This window comes from Oncorhynchus keta, chromosome 27 (genome assembly GCF_023373465.1).
Source record: "Oncorhynchus keta strain PuntledgeMale-10-30-2019 chromosome 27, Oket_V2, whole genome shotgun sequence".
Lineage (NCBI taxonomy): Eukaryota > Metazoa > Chordata > Actinopteri > Salmoniformes > Salmonidae > Oncorhynchus > Oncorhynchus keta.
Window position 1 is genome coordinate 4,236,869 of NC_068447.1, and position 6,856 is coordinate 4,243,724.

The 6,856-nt window shown below is 45.4% G+C and overlaps 1 long non-coding RNA gene across 50 annotated transcripts; it reads right to left on the reverse strand.

Moving 5' to 3' along the window:
* Window positions 1–770: 770 nt before the first annotated feature.
* LOC127912362 (uncharacterized) lies at window positions 771–4,165 on the reverse strand. Of its 50 annotated transcripts, XR_008082064.1 has the most exons (9): window positions 3,646–3,997; window positions 3,553–3,599; window positions 3,137–3,324; window positions 2,863–2,956; window positions 2,722–2,768; window positions 2,537–2,583; window positions 1,889–1,982; window positions 1,286–1,379; window positions 956–1,008 (listed from the first exon to the last, which is right to left on the reverse strand). It is a non-coding gene; the product is annotated as an uncharacterized LOC127912362 (long non-coding RNA). The 50 variants fall into 50 exon arrangements; XR_008082039.1 differs by lacking the exon at window positions 2,537–2,583 and adding an exon at window positions 4,114–4,165 and having other exon boundaries at window positions 2,722–2,956; window positions 3,646–3,927; XR_008082038.1 differs by lacking the exon at window positions 2,537–2,583 and adding an exon at window positions 4,021–4,087 and having other exon boundaries at window positions 2,722–2,956; window positions 3,646–3,927.
* Between the last annotated feature and the right edge of the window lie 2,691 nt (window positions 4,166–6,856).

The window sequence follows — 6,856 nt, forward strand, 5'->3', positions numbered from 1 at the left end:
GGCCCAGCTGCCAAGAACCATCCAGGACCTCTATATCAGAGGAACAGGACAGCCCAGTACATCACTGGGGCCCAGCTCCCTGCCATCCAGGACCTCTATATCAGAGGGTGGTGAGGACAGCCCAGTCATCACTGGGTCAAAATCACTCCAGGACCTAATATCAGAAAAGGTGAGGACAGAGCCAGTTCATCACTGGGGCCCAGCTTGCCATCCAGGACCTCTATATCAGAGGGTGGTGAGGACAGCCCAGTACATCACTGGGGCCCAGCTCCCTGCCATCCAGGACCTCTATATCAGAGGGTAGTGAGGACAGCCCAGTACATCACTGGGGCCCAGCTCCCTGCCATCCAGGACCTCTATATCAGAGGGTAGTGAGGACAGACCAGTACATCACTGGGGCCCAGCTCCCTGTCATCCAGGACCTCTATATCAGAGGGTAGTGAGGACAGCCCAGTACATCACTGGGGCCGAGCTCCCTGTCATCCAGAACCTCTATATCAGAGGGTAGTGAGGACAGCCCAGTAGATCACTGGGGCCCAGCTCCCTGTCATCCAGGACCTCTATATCAGAGGGTAGTGAGGACAGACCAGTACATAACTGGGGCCCAGCTCCCTGCCATCCAGGACCTCTATATCACAGGACTACACACACACACACACACACACGCACACACACACACACACACACACACACACACACACACTTCATTGACGCTGCTGCTACTCTGTTTATTATATATCCTGATGCCTAGTCTCCTTCCCCCTATACATATCTACCTCCATCACTCCAGTATCCCTGTCTCCTTCTCCCTATACATATCTACCTCCATCACTCCAGTATCCCTGTCTCCTTCCCCTATACATATCTACCTCCATCACTCCAGTATCCCTGTCTCCTTCCCCTATACATATCTACCTCCATCACTCCAGTATCCCTGTCTCCTTCCCCTATACATATCTACCTCCATCACTCCAGTATCCCTGTCTCCTTCTCCCTATACATATCTACCTCCATCACTCCAGTATCCCTGTCTCCTTCCCCTATACATATCTACCTCCATCACTCCAGTATCCCTGTCTCCTTCCCCTATACATATCTACCTCCATCCCCAGTATCCCTGTCTCCTTCCCTATACATATCTACCTCCATCACTCCAGTATCCCTGTCTCCTTCCCCTATACATATCTACCTCCATCACTCCAGTATCCCTGTCTCCTTCCCCTCCCTATACATATCTACCTCCATCACTCCAGTATCCCTGTCTCCTTCCCCTATACATATCTACCTCCATCACTCCAGTATCCCTGTCTCCTTCTCCCTATACATATCTACCTCCATCACTCCAGTATCCCTGTCTCCTTCTCCCTATACATATCTACCTCCATCACTCCAGTATCCCTGTCTCCTTCCCCTATACATATCTACCTCCATCACTCCAGTATCCCTGTCTCCTTCTCCCTATACATATCTACCTCCATCACTCCAGTATCCCTGTCTCCTTCCCCTATACATATCTACCTCCATCACTCCAGTATCCCTGTCCCTTCCCCTATACATATCTACCTCCATCACTCCAGTATCCCTGTCTCCTTCCCCTATACATATCTACCTCCATCACTCCAGTATCCCTGTCTCTCCTATACATATCTACTATACATATCTATCACTCCAGTATCCCTGTCTCCTTCCCCTATACATATCTACCTCCATCACTCCAGTATCCCTGTCTCCTTCCCCCTATACATATCTACCTCCATCACTCCAGTATCCCTGTCCCCTTCCCTATACATATCTACCTCCATCACTCCAGTATCCCTGTCTCCTTCCCCTATACATATCTACCTCCATCACTCCAGTATCCCTGTCTCCTTCCCCTATACATATCTACCTCCATCACTCCAGTATCCCTGTCTCCTTCTCCCTATACATATCTACCTCCATCACTCCAGTATCCCTGTCTCCTTCCCCCTATACATATCTACCTCCATCACTCCAGTATCCCTGTCTCCTTCCCCTATACATATCTACCCCATCACTCCAGTATCCCTGTCTCCTTCCCCCTATACATACATCTACCTCCATCACTCCAGTATCCTGTCTCCTTCCCCTATACATATCTACCTCCATCACTCCAGTATCCCTGTCTCCTTCCCCTATACATATCTACCTCCATCACTCCAGTATCCCTGTCTCCTTCCCCTATACATATCTACCTCCATCACTCCAGTATCCCTGTCTCCTTCCCCTATACATATCTACCTCCATCACTCCAGTATCCCTGTCTCCTTCCCCTATACATATCTACCTCCATCACTCCAGTATCCCTGTCTCCTTCCCCTATACATATCTACCTCCATCACTCCAGTATCCCTGTCTCCTTACCCCTATACATATCTACCTCCATCACTCCAGTATCCCTGTCTCCTTCCCTATACATATCTACCTCCATCACTCCAGTATCCCTGTCTCCTTCCCCCTATACATATCTACCTCCATCACTCCAGTATCCCTGTCTCCTTCCCCTATACATATCTACCTCCATCACTCCAGTATCCCTGTCTCCTTCTCCCTATACATATCTACCTCCATCACTCCAGTATCCCTGTCCCTTCTCCCTATACATATCTACCTCCATCACTCCAGTATCCCTGTCTCCTTCCCCTATACATATCTACCTCCATCACTCCAGTATCCCTGTCTCCTTCCCCTATACATATCTACCTCCATCACTCCAGTATCCCTGTCTCCTTCTCCCTATACATATCTACCTCCATCACTCCAGTATCCCTGTCTCCTTCCCCCTATACATATCTACCTCCATCACTCCAGTATCCCTGTCTCCTTCCCCCTATACATATCTACCTCCATCACTCCAGTATCCCTGTCTCCTTCCCCCTATACATATCTACCTCCATCACTCCAGTATCCCTGTCTCCTTCTCCCTATACATATCTACCTCCATCACTCCAGTATCCCTGTCCCCTTCCCCCTATACATATCTACCTCCATCACTCCAGTATCCCTGTCCCCTTCCCCTATACATATCTACCTCCATCACTCCAGTGTCCCTGTCTCCTTCTCCCTATATATCTACCTCCATCACTCCAGTATCCCTTCCCTTCCCCTACATATCTACCTCCATCACTCCAGTATCCCTGTCTCCTTCTCCCTATACATATCTACCTCCATCACTCCAGTATCCCTGTCTCCTTCTCCCTATACATATCTACCTCCATCACTCCAGTATCCCTGTCTCCTTCTCCCTATACATATCTACCTCCATCACTCCAGTATCCCTGTCTCCTTCCCCCTATACATATCTACCTCCATCACTCCAGTATCCCTGTCTCCTTCCCCTATACATATCTACCTCCATCACTCCAGTATCCCTGTCCTTCCCCTATACATATCTACCTCCATCACTCCAGTATCCCTGTCTCCTTCCCCTATACATATCTACCTCCATCACTCCAGTATCCCTGTCTCCTTCCCCTATACATATCTACCTCCATCACTCCAGTATCCCTGTCTCCTTCCCCTATACATATCTACCTCCATCACTCCAGTATCCCTGTCTCCTTCTCCCTATACATATCTACCTCCATCACTCCAGTATCCCTGTCTCCTTCCCCTATACATATCTACCTCCATCACTCCAGTATCCCTGTCTCCTTCTCCCTATACATATCTACCTCCATCACTCCAGTATCCCTGTCTCCTTCTCCCTATACATATCTACCTCCATCACTCCAGTATCCCTGTCTCCTTCTCCCTATACATATCTACCTCCATCACTCCAGTATCCCTGTCTCCTTCTCCCTATACATATCTACCTCCATCACTCCAGTATCCCTGTCTCCTTCTCCCTATACATATCTACCTCCATCACTCCAGTATCCCTGTCTCCTTCCCCCTATACATATCTACCTCCATCACTCCAGTATCCCTGTCTCCTTACCCCTATACATATCTACCTCCATCACTCCAGTATCCCTGTCTCCTTCCCCTATACATATCTACCTCCATCACTCCAGTATCCCTGTCTCCTTCCCCCTATACATATCTACCTCCATCACTCCAGTATCCCTGTCTCCTTCCCCTATACATATCTACCTCCATCACTCCAGTATCCCTGTCTCCTTCCCCCTATACATATCTACCTCCATCACTCCAGCATCCCTGTCTCCTTACCCCTCTACATATCTACCTCCATCACTCCAGTATCCCTGTCTCCCTCCCCCTATATATATCTACCTCCATCACTCCAGTATCCCTGTACATTGTTAATATGGTACTGGAACTGACCCTGTATATAGTATGGTATTGACTGACCCTGTATATAGTATGGTATTTACTGACCCTGTATATAGTATGGTATTAACCTGACCCTGTATATAGTATGGTATTAACTGACCCTGTATATAGTATGGTATTAACTGACCCTGTATATAGTATGGTATTAACTGACCCTGTATATAGTATGGTATTAACCTGACCCTGTATATAGTGTGGTATTAACTGACCCTGTATATAGTGTGGTATTAACTGACCCTGTATATAGTATGGTATTAACTGACCCTGTATATAGTATGGTATTAACTGACCCTGTATATAGTATGGTATTAACTGACCCTGTATATAGTATGGTATTAACTGACCCTGTATATAGTATGGTATTAACTGACCCTGTATATAGTATGGTATTAACTGACCCTGTATATAGTATGGTATTGACTGACCCTGTATATAGTATGGTATTTACTGACCCTGTATATAGTATAGTTTCTTACTTTCTCGCATTCTGCTTATTTCTTATTTTTATTTCCCTTGTGTTTCTGTTCTACCTTACGTGATTTTTAGTGCTACATTTGATAATGATTACTGCATTGTTGGGTTTAGAGTTGGAAAGAAAGGCATTTCACTGTACTTGTGCACTTGACATTAAAACTTGAACCTTAGAATTAAGAATTAGAATTCTAGAATTAGAATACTAGAATTAGAATACTAGAATTAGAATACTAGAATTAGAATACTAGAATTAGAATACTAGAATTAGAATACTAGCATTAGAATACTAGAATTAGAATACTAGAATTAGAATACTAGAATTAGAATACTAGAATGAACATGAACCTTGTTATGATGGGATGAAGGTCAGCCATATTGGTCATGGAGTTGGTCAACCATGGTTTGCCAGTGCTGTGATCAGTGGCGATTTTAGCATGTACACCTTGGTGGGGCAAACTCCCCAAATATTTGAGGGATGCATACCAGCAAAGCCACTACACAACAAAGCAAAACACAACACTAAACAATACATTAATTGCACTATAATGGTGACGAACGGTGCCCACAAACTGTCTCTCTTGGAAAAGAGATGTTTTTTCTCAATGAGAAAAAAACCTGTATAAATAAAGGTAAAATAAAAATAAAAGGAAGTCTGTCATTCTGTGGATTTATGGTTCAAGACAACTGGGCGGTCAAACAGGGTCGACTCATTATGACGTCAGGGGTCGGAGGTGAAGAAAGAGGCCTGAGTTCTCAACTTGCAATTCCAAGTTGGATGACTGTTCAAAATGTATTTTCCCAGTCGGATAATGTTTTTTTTTTTTTACCCAGAGTTCCCAGTTGTCTTGAACTCACTGAAGTCTGAGATTTCCCAGGGTTCTGTGTAAATACCAACAACCACACTGTCAGGTCAGACAGGGTTCTGTGTAAATACCAACAACCACACTATCAGGTCAGACAGGGTTCTGTGTAAATACCAACAACCACACTATCAGGTCAGACAGGGTTCTGTGTAAATACCAACAACCACACTATCAGGTCAGACAGGGTTCTGTAATAAATACCAACAACCACACTATCAGGTCAGACAGGGTTCTGTATAAATACCAACAACCACACTATCAGGTCAGACAGGGTTCTGTATAAATACCAACAACCACACTGTCAGGTCAGACAGGGTTCTGTATAAATACCAACAACCACACTATCAGGTCAGACAGGGTTCTGTATAAATACCAACAACCACACTATCAGTTCAGACAGGGTTCTGTGTAAATACCAACAACCACACTATCAGGTCAGACAGGGTTCTGTGTAAATACCAACAACCACACTATCAGGTCAGACAGGGTTCTGTAATAAATACCAACAACCACACTATCAGGTCAGACAGGGTTCTGTATAAATACCAACAACCACACTATCAGGTCAGACAGGGTTCTGTATAAATACCAACAACCACACTGTCAGGTCAGACAGGGTTCTGTGTAAATACCAACAACCACACTATCAGGTCAGACAGGGTTTTGTAATAAATACCAACAACCACACTGTCAGGTCAGACAGGGTTCTGTAATAAATACCAACAACCACACTATCAGGTCAGACAGGGTTCTGTGTAAATACCAACAACCACACTATCAGGTCAGACAGGGTTCTGTGTAAATACCAACAACCACACTGTCAGGTCAGACAGGGTTCTGTGTAAATACCAACAACCACACTTAGTCAGGTCAGACAGGGTTCTGGTAAATACCAACAACCACACTATCAGGTCAGACAGGGTTCTGTGTAAATACCAACAACCACACTGTCAGGTCAGACAGGGTTCTGTCAAATCAACAACCACACTGTCAGGTCAGACAGGGTTCTGTCAATAAATACCAGGTTGGGTAACCACACTGTCAGGTCAGACAGGGTTCTGTGTAAATACCAACAACCACACTATCAGGTCAGACAGGGTTTTGTAATAAATACCAACAACCACACTGTCAGGTCAGACAGGGTTCTGTAATAAATACCAACAACCACACTATCAGGTCAGGTAAGGTAGGGCAGGGTTAGGTCA